The following is a 13,268-nucleotide window of genomic DNA, read 5'->3' on the forward strand; positions in this document are numbered from 1 at the left end:
GTATCATCCAAGACACTTTGTGGATTCTATTTAGAGGATCAGTCAACACAAGGTGAAATTCTGGTGTAGTCAGAGTTCAGATGTTCTACTCCAAGTAATGACATCTAATCCAACATTGTTACTAATACAGCAAGACAGTTATACAAATTAAAACCCAGTACTGATAAGCACACATTCATAGATGTCACGACATCTGCTACTATATCACCATAGAATGGAAGAACACCCAGTTCTGTCCATCTGGTACAACGACACAGCAGAGATCAAACATAGCACTTACTTCTGTTGAGCCTGCACAGTTAACAGCATGATGTCTCACCATTGATTTGAACATCACCTGTTACAGCATTACAGGTTGACCTTATTTTATAACAGACAGAATTATAACGTACAGAAGGTAAAAACACAAGTAATTGTTAACCCAGTTCGGTGCAACATCACCTACTCTGGGGGCATACCAAGCCAGGAAGAAGATCCACTATCAGCAGTATTAATTCAGAGTTAAACTCCCCCGTTTACAACTCTTCACTTAATCCATACCCAATGCAATATATACCTAGGAACTCCTAGATAGAAACCTCCAGTTTCCATTCCTATCACTACAATTACAATGCAATGCTTAAACAACTTGAACATGTTTCACAGCTTCGTTCAAGAACATCACAACTCTTGCCTACAGGCTTTGAGTTACAAATAATCTCATGCTTTTAAGCACTGAGAAACACATGGTAACCTTCCCACAGGTTGGGAGGTTTACCTCACACACACCCCTAATTTTTCAATCTTTGAGACTTACAAAAACTAGGTTACAATATGCTATTTATAACCTAATCACCCAACTGGATTTGGGCCTTCAGAAATCACAGCAAACTTCTTCTTTGCTATTACAAAGTCAGCAGAAAATTTCTGCTACAAACAAGGTCTTCAATCTTTTAGTTCCTAAAATATCTCCATATTTAGTTCCTAGAATATCTCCATATTTAGTTCCTAAAATATCTCCATATTTAGTTCCTAAAATATCTCCATATTTAGTTCCTAAAAAAATATCTCCATATTTAGAAACTATTTATTCTGATTGAGTCTTCAAGACCTCCACAAATAACGCCACATTGGATTCTAACTAATTTCCACATATTAGGGTGCTAACAAATAGGCTATTTGTTAGGTTCCTTAATTGTAGCTCAGTTGTTAGTTTCCTGGATTTTAGATCAGCTGTTGGATTCCTGAAGAATAGCCTGAGAAAAATCCTGAAACAGAAAAACTAACCATCCTACAATTTAGCATATGCTGTCAGGAATGAATGTCACAACATTCAGTTTGACGTCCACATCATATACCATATGCTAAGTCTGTTTTTCCTGAAAACAGACTGTACAAAATGTTGTACTGTACAGGACCACTCAGTCCATACTTCAGTATCAGCTTACATTAATAAATGTCACAATATCCAATTTGACATTTACACAAAGAGCCTTATGCCATGGTCTGTTGTTCTCCTGAAGAACAGACTGAGATACATACTGAAATGTAGCAGAAAACCAATCTGCCTATTGTTCAGTATATGCTGTCAATGATGAATGTCATAACATCCAGTTTGACATTCAGACAGTAGGCCTTATGCCAGGTCTGTTATTTCCTTGATAAACATACTAAAAATAAATACTGAGTTATAACAGAACACCAATTGTTCTATTCCTCAGTATCTGCTGTCAGGGATGAATGTCATAACATCTAGTTTGACATTCAGTAAGTCCTGTATTAGCTAAACCTGCAGCATACTACTCAAGTATGTCATGACATCAGTCAAGACATCAGAGTACAGCTAGATATTCTAACACACAATGCAGTCAAACAAACATCTCCACAGCATGTCATGACATCAGTCAAGACATTAGAATCCAGCTAGTGTTTTACCATACAATGCAGCCAATTAAACATCTACAAACTCCCCCTTTGGCAAATTTTTGGCTAAAACACTTTGGTCTCACAACAGAGTCCATAGCAGCGGAAATCACACATCTAGCAGGAAATTAACCTAGCTAATACACTCAGAGTAGCAGCACACTCACACAAATGGAAGTTAAAAAAAACTTCACATAGCAGCACACATAAACACACTCACACTCATAGAAGTGGAACATCAGCTGCAGCACATCCTCTGGATTAGAGGATCTTGAATATCTGTTTAGCAAAACAATCTGTTGTCCTAATAACAAGATTCATGGTCCCAATCCTCTTAAATGACATAGCAATCAGGTTATCCCATCATTGACTTCTAACGTCCAGGGGACTTGTCTTCCAACACAACATAGTACTTCAGGGGAACAACTATCCAACCCTGATCAATCTACAGGAATAAGACAAACAGCAGGAACTTGCACAATGTCACGTCTCAACCAGCTTCACTTCTAGAGATCGGACTTCTAAAAGTGACCTTCTTGAGCACACACACAGTTGACCCTACCCTTGTCAACTTAGCACATACAGATGTCTCCTCTTCCAGGTCAGGAGTAGGTTCCAAACAAAAGTATCCCTTTGTTTGACACCTAAAAACATCTGCTCTTCAACCAGTAGCTGCATACTTGTTGAACCACATGTTCTACATCACATAGAACATTAGTTCCACCTCCTTGGAACAAACCCTCCTTGAAAGTCTTCAAGGTCTTCATATACACTACCCAAGAGAGTAAAAGAATCAGTGATCAGGTGATTCTTACCATGATGAGTGGACTTGAGGAGACTCAAGTATCTTTGATATCTTCAGTAGATTATGATGAAATCTTGAATACAACAGCCTTTCATCCACATGAGGGGAAACTACATCAGAGTTTGAGTTTTGCCAGGTATTATGCAGCGGAAATCATAATACAACTCAACCTATGAACACACATTTCACCAGATCAGCCTCCAAGAACATACCAAGTTTGAATATGATTCAATGCTAGCACAGCTGTCCCCCTTTTTGTCAAAAATGTTGCCAAAGCAACACTTTAACTTACAGACCAACATAAACAGAATTACACACAAATGACAGAAACACAATCTTGATTTTACTTCATAGTTTCAATCAAGAATACCCCTTCTTGATCTTGCTTTACAGCTTTGATCAAGACACCACCCACTTGATCTTGCTTAACAGCTTTGATCAAGTAGTCACACATTCTTGCTTTACAGTAGGTACACCCATATCAGATGCCATGACGTTGAGTCTGACATCTTGACATACTCCTGCATGAACACTTTCTTGAAGTCCAGCGGGCACATAGGCTGTCTCATGTTAGGATATCCCCTTCACATCTTGTTACCAAACTTGCAGCAAGTAACATACAGGCTGTATCATAAGGTAAACTATCAGCAGTTAAACAACATAACAGTAGTTTAAACAGCAGTAGAAGCAACACAATTACTAGCTTTATAGTTACTAGTAATACACACATGCACAAGGGTACTTCTCCTCCCCCTAAATCTGTGCAACTACAACAGACTTACTAGTTAAGGATGCAACTAGTAAGACACACACACACACACACATGCTCATTCTAATGAGACACACCACATCCACATTTCCTTATGACTGTAAGTTTCAGAAGGAAATAACAATATTGTCCAAGGCAATGTCACGACATCCGGTCAGACATTCTTCTGCTCACTCAGCCTTGGCACACACCACATCATCTCAATAACTAACAAGGTGCCATACCTTGTTATCTGAGAACACATAGACCACAAGCTTGATGATTACTTGCAGCACAAAGACAGAACTCCCCCTGTCATGAACAACCAACTCTCCTCTTGAAAGTTGGAGATCACACAGAAACATATCCAACACCCCAAAGTTGGACCTTCACATACTTCCTGATTCAAAGAGAACCCAGACCACTTGATGAATGGAAAACATAAGACGCATCTTCATGTCTTCAAGAGCACACCCTCTGTTCAACCCTCTTGGCTGAACACATCCACACTCTGTGTCAATCTCTCTTCTAACCAGAACAGAAGACCACTTCACAAAATGTTCTAACATTAGTTAGGACATCCTCACAACATAACAAAGAACACCATCTGATAATCTTCAGATATCACTGAGTCACCAGCTTGATCCAAAAGAAACCAGACACAAATTGGGACATATACATTCTCATCCCATTACAAGAGATAATCTTCCATAGATAGCTTAGAACTCCTACCACAAGCTCCAAGAGATGAATAGAAAACACCTCATTTTGTCTTCAACTTACTACTTTTCTGCTCAAAAGTAATTTGTCTCAGACTTTCCTCAAGAATAATCAGCTGCCATATGTGATTATCTTGATTCTTCGAACTCACTTCTGAGATAGACCAAATGCCACTGGTTGATTACCTCCTTCATGAATCCTCATATGAAAAAGTCAAATGCCACTTTTTGACCTCTCCAAGTTTATCAGACTTCTCCCAAAGATATTCTGACCTTCCAAGTGAGACTTGAACTTCAAGCTACATGTTAAACAAAACTTAGATTCTCTAAGACATGAACATGTAACATCTTCTCCATCCAGCAACTCCAAAGAACTGCAATGAGAGCTATCTTTTTGAAGTACCCAATCTACAACTCTGTAGACCCTTCTATCTTAAGTTGATGTGCCACTTCACCAACTAAGATTCTGATGTTGAACCAAATGTCACAACATTGTGTTTTAACATCTAGCTGTTGAATTCAGCTCCTTCTTCTGCCACTTGAAAGAACTTCCTCCCTACACAGAACAAGAGTTCAACGCTCTCATAGACTTGATTGTGGAACCAAGTTTGAGTAAACAACCTCCATCCTGCAGGTTTGCAGTTAAGTCATCCAAGCTCACACCTTGATGAATTCTTGCTTCTTCTCCAAAGACATCAGACACTCTGATGCATGAGTCTTCAGAAGGACCAGTTAGAGACTAACCCTTCAGCTATACCAAGGATTCCACTTCCTAAAGCAAGGTTGTTTCCATGATGTCAAGAATGTTGCCACTTGTTCTTAACTCCACAGTGTGCATTAGCCAATGCACTTCCTTACCTAGATCAGAAATAAACTGATCTAAGTAACCACCATCAAGACTATGATGTCTTCTTCTTCTTGTACACACCAAGGCTGAACATGTTTCTTTCCAGGAAACCTTTTCAGAGATCATATGCTCTTGCTGCCACCAAAGAGATAGATCATAAACCAATGTACTATCCTTCATGTGATTCTGCACAGGATCTTGAAGATGAGATGTTCTAACATCTTTAAGAACATCAGTTATCTGGAGCTCCAAGGATAATCAATTAAATACTTGTACTTGGCACAAGTAGACATTGATCTTAAATCCTTTCCCAATTATCCTTTCAGATACTTCCACCATAAGAATACTTTGAAAATACTCTTCTTGTGTCAACATCTTCTGCTTGTAGGCACCTCAATAGTTTTGAGAATCTTTCCAGATTAGATTCACCCTTAGGAATGAGAGAGATGAATCCTTCCTTGCAAATGTGTCACACAACAACCAGAACCCATGTGACACAGGTCAACAGCCAACCAAACCCTAGGCTGACCAAACGTGAGGAGGTTAACCAAAACTCCCCCTCAAATTAACAATCATGGAAACTCCACACCAATATCCATGCATTGTACACAAATGTCTCACCATGACATACACCATCCCTACCAGTGGCAACTAACTCTATGAGTTATACCTATACATACTTCAATCACACCAATCAGACTCCAGCTGACCATAAGTACTAGTGACAACAAAACAACACCAGTTAATAGTAGATATGCATTGCCAGAGCATACTACCTCAACCAACCACTGAATCTTCATATTCTCACTCCTTGAAAGAACTGCCACTTCTGAGCGTGGTGTTTGAATAGCAAGATTCATGGTCCCAATCCTTTCAAATGAAATAGCAGTCAGGTTACCCCATAATTGACTTCTAACATCCAGGGGACTTGTCTTCCAACACAACATAGTACTTCAGGGAACAACTATCCAACCCTGATCAATCTACAGGACTAAGGCACACAGCAGGGATTGCACAATGTCACATCTCAACCAGCCCCACTTCTAGAGATCAGACTTCTAAAAGTGACCTTCTTGAGCATACACACAGTTGACCCTACCCTTGTCAACTTAGCACACACAGATGTCTCCTCTTCCAGGTCAGGAGTAGGTTCCAAACAAAAGTATCTCTTTGTTTGACGCCTAAAAACATCTGCTCTTCAACCAGTAGGTGCATACTTGTTGAACAGCATGTTCTAACATCACATAGAACATTAGTTCCACCTGCTTGGAACAAACCCTCCTTGAAAGTCTTCAAGGTCTTCATATGCACTACCTAAGAGAGTAAAAGAATCAGTGATCAGGTGATTCTTACCATGATGAGTGGACTTGAGGAGACTCAAGTATCTTTGACATCCTCATTAGATTATGATGAAATCTTGAATACAGCAGCCTTTCATCCACATGAGGGGAAACTACATCAGAGTTTGAGTTTTTCCAGGTATTATGCAGCGGAATTCATAATACAACTCAACCTATGAACACACACTTCACCAGATCAGCCTCCAAGAACATACCAAGTTTGAATATGATTCAATACTAGCACAGTTGTCCCACACAAAGGCCAATTGCCAATCTCCAGAGACAGGTACACACAGTTCCTGTCATGAATAGTCCATCCACCTACTTCAAGGGACCATTCAGGTACATCACAGAACCTTCCACATGTTCCAACATCAGTACTAACATAACTCCTTGCAAGATACCAGAAAGTATCACCCATGGATCTCATCCAGAAGCAGAACATGATGCCTGCTCTGATACCATTTGAAATTTTGGTGTAGTCAGAGTTCAGATGTTCTACTCCAAGTAATGACATCTAATCCAACATTGTTACTAATACAACAAGACAGTTATACAAATTAAAACCCAGTACTGATAAGCACACATTCACAGATGTCACGACATCTGCTACTATATCACCATAGAATGGAAGAACACCCAGTTCTGTCCATCTGATACAACGACACAGCAGAGATCAAACATAGCACTTACTTCTGTTGAGCCTGCACAGTTAACAGCATGATGTCTCACCATTGATTTGAACATCACCTGTTACAGCATTACAGGTTGACCTTATTTTATAACAGACAGAATTATAACGTGCAGAAGGTAAAAACACAAGTAATTGTTAACCCAGTTCGGTGCAACATCACCTACTCTGGGGGCATACCAAGCCAGGAAGAAGATCCACTATCAGCATTATTAATTCAGAGTTAAACTCCCCCGTTTACAACTCTTCACTTAATCCCTACCCAATGCAATCTATACCTAGGAACTCCTAGATAGAAACCTCCAGTTTCCATTCCTATCACTACAATTACAATGCAATGCTTAAACAACTTGAACATGCTTCACAGCTTCGTTCAAGAACATCACAACTCTTGCCTACAGGCTTTGAGTTACAAATAATCTCATGCTTTCAAGCACTGAGAAACACATGGTAACCTTCCCACAGGTTGGGAGGTTTACCTCACACACACCCCTAATTTTTCAATCTTTGAGGCTTACAAAAACTAGGTTACAATATGCTATTTATAACCTAATCACCCAACTGGATTTGGGCCTTCAGAAATCGCAGCAAACTTCTTCTTTGCTGTTACAAAGTCAGCAGAAAATTTCTGCTACAAACAAGGTCTTCAATCTTTTAGTTCCTAAAATATCTCCATATTTAGTTCCTAGAATATCTCCATATTTAGTTCCTAAAATATCTCCATATTTAGTTCCTAAAATATATCCATATTTAGTTCCTAAAATATCTCCATATTTAGTTCCTAAAATATCTCCATATTTAGAAACTATTTATTCTGATTGAGTCTTCAAGACCTCCACAAATAACGCCACATTGGATTCTAACTAATTTCCACATATTAGGGTGCTAACAAATAGGCTATTTGTTAGGTTCCTTAATTGTAGCTCAGTTGTTAGTTTCCTGGATTTTAGATCAGCTGTTGGATTCCTGAAGAATAGCCTGAGAAAAATCCTGAAACAGAAAAACTAACCATCCTACAATTTAGCATATGCTGTCAGGAATGAATGTCACAATATTCAGTTTGACGTCCACATCATAGACCATATGCTAAGTCTGTTTTTCCTGAAAATAGACTGTACAAAATGTTGTACTGTACAGGACCACTCAGTCCATACTTCAGTATCAGCTTACATTAATAAATGTCACAATATCCAATTTGACATTTACACAAAGAGCCTTATGCCATGGTCTGTTGTTCTCCTGAAGAATAGACTGAGATACATACTGAAATGTAGCAGAAAACCAATCTGCCTATTGTTCAGTATATGGTGTCAATGATGAATGTCATAACATCCAGTTTGACATTCAGACAGTAGGCCTTATGCCAGGTCTGTTATTTCCTTGATGAACAGACTGAAAATAAATACTGAGTTATAACAGAACACCAACTATTCTATTCCTCAGTATCTGCTGTCAGGGATGAATGTCATAACATCTAGTTTGACATTCAGTAAGTCCTGTATTAGCTAAACCTGTAGCATACTACTCAAGTATGTCATGACATCAGTCAAGACATCAGAGTACAGCTAGATATTCTAACACACAATGCAGTCAAACAAACATCTCCACAGCATGTCATGACATCAGTCAAGACATTAGAATCCAGCTAGTGTTTTACCATACAATACAGCCAATTAAACATCAACACAAGGGAATGGCTTGAGATACTTCCAACAGGTTCAAATGGGGTCTATTCGTCAGTCAAAACGTTAATCTTGAAGGAGCAAAAGTTTGTTCATGAGTTGTCATGCTCGATAGGCGAGCAGAATGGGTCGCCTAGCGAGTCCCAAGAAAAGCCACCAGAATCACCTACACTCAGAGGAATTTCTTGAATTGTCATGCTCGCTAGGCGAAACCCACGTGTCTAAAAAAAAAAGAACGAAAAAAATAAATAAATAATTAAATAAAATATAACAAAAAAAATTTGGACTTGGGCCTCTCTCATTTGAGCCCACAGGTCCATAAAAATCAGGTTATAAATTCAGAGTTTCAATGAAACAAAAGGCAATTCCATTCCTATTATTACCCGGGCAGGGAAAAAGATAGTGAGAGAAAAGCTAACAGAGTTCAGAGCAACCTCCAGAGACTGAAGGGAACTCATCGGCAAAGAAGCAATTCCCTCTCATATAAACCCTAAGAGTGCTTTGCAAACACAACCGTGCCATTCAATTTCATCGGTCTCTCCAATCAGGTTTGCCCTTATCCCCATTACTCTATGCTTTTAATTTGAATGCTCTGAATGTATGAGGTATTATGGGTGAATTTGATACCCTTTTGATGCATGTGTTTGACGAGAGGTTTAGGCCTCCTACCCTTGGTTGCTTTTTGTGAGCTTTTTGTGAATTTTAATGGCATGATTCATGTGGTTACATTTTGATTTGGGGGCAACTCTTGATTACCCTATCCTGTTTGCTCTAACCTGTTTTATGGCATTGTCTTCTCCTGATTTCATCCTTTTACTCTAACCTGTTTGTTGAGTTTTTGTGAGGGCTCACATACTCTTGCAGGGATAGCTTGCACTACGCCAAAGAAGACCTTAGACAGCGCTTTTTTTGCCCTTAGACAGCGCTTTAAAGCGCTGTCTAAACCTCCGCTGCTAAAGGTTTAGACAGCGCTTTTTTAAATCTTAAAAGCGCTGTCTAAGCCCCCCCCCCCCTTAGATAGCGCTTTGGCCAAAAGCGCTTTCTAAGACCCTCCTATTTTAATTTTTTTAGGTATACCTTAGACAGCACTTTTGGCCAAAGCGCTGTCTAAGGGGGGGGGGGGGGGGGGGGGGCTTAGACAGCGCTTTTCAAAAAGCGCTGTCTAAGCCCCCCTATTTTAATTTTTTTAGGTATACCTTAGACAGCGCTTTAGGCAAAAGCGCTGTCTAAGGGGGGGGGGGGTAGACAGCGCTTTTCAAAAAGCGCTGTCTAAGCCCCCCCCGTTAGACAGCGCTTTTGCCTAAAGCGCTTTCTAACCCCCCCTTTAGACAGCGCTTTTTACAGAAGCGCTGTCTAATGTATACGAAAATTTTTGAAGCTTTTGTTTTAAACCACATTTTTTCCAGGTTTATAAACCAGAATTTCTACCTGTTTTCAACCAGATTTTGACAGACAGTTATCACATTTTATACATGCCATTTTGGCCTTTTTTCTACCAATTTTTGGCTAACAATATATATATATATACCAATTCAAACCAATTTTGCCTTAAATGTATCAAATATATACAAATTTATGTACACATTTACAAGTCATTACATATACTACAAATGTACACATTAATTACACAAATTTATGAAAAAACTTTGAGCTCTATCATGAATTGACACCACTCCTCTTTGATTTCGTCCACTTGATCCTTTGTATAAAATGCACACTTGAATTCCTCAAAGTACTACATAATAATATAACATATTTTGAATTAATTCCAACTATTTAATTATATGAGATATGTGTAAATATAAAAATAACTCATAAGTTAGAAATACATACATCGGTGGGAATCACTAATCGGCCCAAAGCAAGAGTATCTCGCATAAACCTCAACACGAAATACCCGCAATCTATTTGATTACGTTGTTGAGGACACTACATGAAAAAAAAATATGGATTATAAATCCTAAGTTTTATCAAGTGTCATCACTAATATAATAAAAAATGTGGTAATTAAAAATATACCGCCACTTTAATCCATGTAATGCGGTTGGCGCTCCTCCTTGAGGTTTGGATATCTCGTTGGGCCCGAAAAGCTTGTAGGACGCTAATAAAATAAAAATGAAGCAATTAGAACAATTCACATAAACTAAGAAAAATTTTGAACATTCTCACTTACGTGTCAATTAGGTTCTTCATATCCGGGTATGTTGTCCAATCATTTCCTAACGAGTCAAGATAATACACAATTTCTCGGATAGGATTGATTGCGAGCAACAACCAATGTCCACTGTAATGATTAGGCAAATGTTAGATGGTAACTTGGAAAATAATTATAATAGATGAATTTAGAATGAAATGCTAACCCGGTATTAAACGGTATAAAAAACAACTTCTCCGCATCTTTATTCTCCATGAGGATCTGAAGAACATACTCCGTCACGGTATGCGGTCTACTTAAGATTAAACCTAAGTTGACGGTCGCGGGTGCTAAGAATCCGAATGACTCGTCCAAATCATTGGGGCGCATCAATTTGTCATACAAAAACCTAATATAAAAACATCATTAACACCTCTTTTGAAACATAAAGTAAACCGGATTAACATAAAGTAAACATCATTAACATAAGTTGTTTAATTAATAAAACAAAGTAGACCGGATTTACCTAATATATGTATTGACAACGTTGACGCCGATTTCTTCATGACCAAAAACTTGCATGAAGTCTTCATTACCAATCATTTGGTCGTAATCAAAGCCGAAAATCCCTACCTCCATATGTACATTCCGAACACCTCCGGTCGGTATATCGGTCATCTCTATAAATGTCCTGAGGCACGACCTATACTTGGCGGTAGGTTTTTTCCTAGCTACGGTCTTCTTAGCACCAGAACTTTTTACCCGTGCGGAGGCGTTGCTAACCTCCTTTTTTTGTTGTGCGGAGGCATTGCTAACCTCATTTTCTTTTGATTTGGATTTTGTGGGAGTCTATTTAACATAACCAAGGAAAATATGTAAGTAAAATTTTAAGCATAAATTTTAAACTTTGAATATACACATTAAAGTTAACATAAGTTTTAAGCATACCTCATATCCTACGCATATGAGGTTTGTCGGCCATGCAACAAACGAACCTACTGCTTCGTGCACCGTTGTTGCATCCGAATCATCGCTAGGATATGGTAATGCTGCATTCGGCTCAACTGCAATATCAACTGATACCTTCAAACATCCAGCAGGGAGCTCTCTAGTGTGGAGTAATACTCCGCTAACGTTATGCACTTTTCCCTTGCCAACCATCCGATAGTATGGTGACGACAAATACAGCTGACAATGGGAAATGCCCTAAAACCAATAATAACAAGAAATCGTTAATGTGTATATATGTCAAATACATAATTTAAGCAAATAGTTCAATTTAAGACAATTATATGTAATTACCTCTGGAATGTTCGGCTGAAAGGTACAGTTGATACTGTTTTTGTCCGAAGCATCTCTGTATACCGTTGAGGCGCTAGCCTCTCTTTCTCTCCTCAATGCATCAAGCTCAGCTTGCATGGCTTCCAATCTTGCATGAAGCTCCCGATTACTAGGAGCCTTTTCTTTTTTAACACTGAGGGAGGTCGGAGTGACTCCAAATCCCTTACCCCTCACCCGACCAGAATACTCAGGGACATCTAATGCCCGACTAAGTATGCTCTTAGTATCATCGGGAGATAGAGACTGAGATAGCTCCTCCTGAAAAATCAGATGAATACCGTATACTTGTCAAATATTTGTGTATAAAAATGTTATTGAATTAATGAAAAAATGTTATACTTACACATTTCTGGTATACGTTTAAAACTTCTTCTTTAGGAACTCCAGATTTGCCCACACGGGCTTCCTTCCACAAAACATGTGCAGGAAGAGATGTTTCTGAACATTCCTCCTTCTGCAGCTACACATTAAGTCATACAGTTTGATCAGATAAAACTAATATATGATGAACAAATTTGTTTTCGCAATTTATAAATACTTACCATGGATTGTTCTAAGCGTCCATATCCGACACGTCCTTTTCGGTACGGATATGCGGGACTTGATGCTCTTTCCCGATTTGTAGCACTTATTCTTTGAAAAGTCGGGTCTTGTCTTTTGGATTTGAAAGCTTCCCATTCTTCAGCCGATATCAAACTTTCATATTTTCTAGGAAGCTCCGCATCCACAAAATTACCATCCGCATCCTTAAGGAACTTGGATGATAAAAATGTCTGAAACCCTCTAAGAAGCTTTCCGGCCAATTTCATACAAAACCCTCTTCTTTCTTCTTCGATGTTAAAACATCGCTAAGAAAAACATACAGATTGATAGTTAGTATCGGTAATTGAAAAAACATAATTGATACCGTATAATTAAGGGCCAAATGATTGTACCTTTATCTCACTCCAAATTTTTTCTTTGGACTCTTTCAACTCTTTATTTCTCCAATCATCACATGTAATGGGAATTTCATTCCTTACTAGTGCACCGATGAAACTAGTTAAGGTATGCCCATTA

Source organism: Lathyrus oleraceus, chromosome 7 (assembly GCF_024323335.1).
Source record: "Lathyrus oleraceus cultivar Zhongwan6 chromosome 7, CAAS_Psat_ZW6_1.0, whole genome shotgun sequence".
Taxonomy (NCBI): domain Eukaryota; kingdom Viridiplantae; phylum Streptophyta; class Magnoliopsida; order Fabales; family Fabaceae; genus Lathyrus; species Lathyrus oleraceus.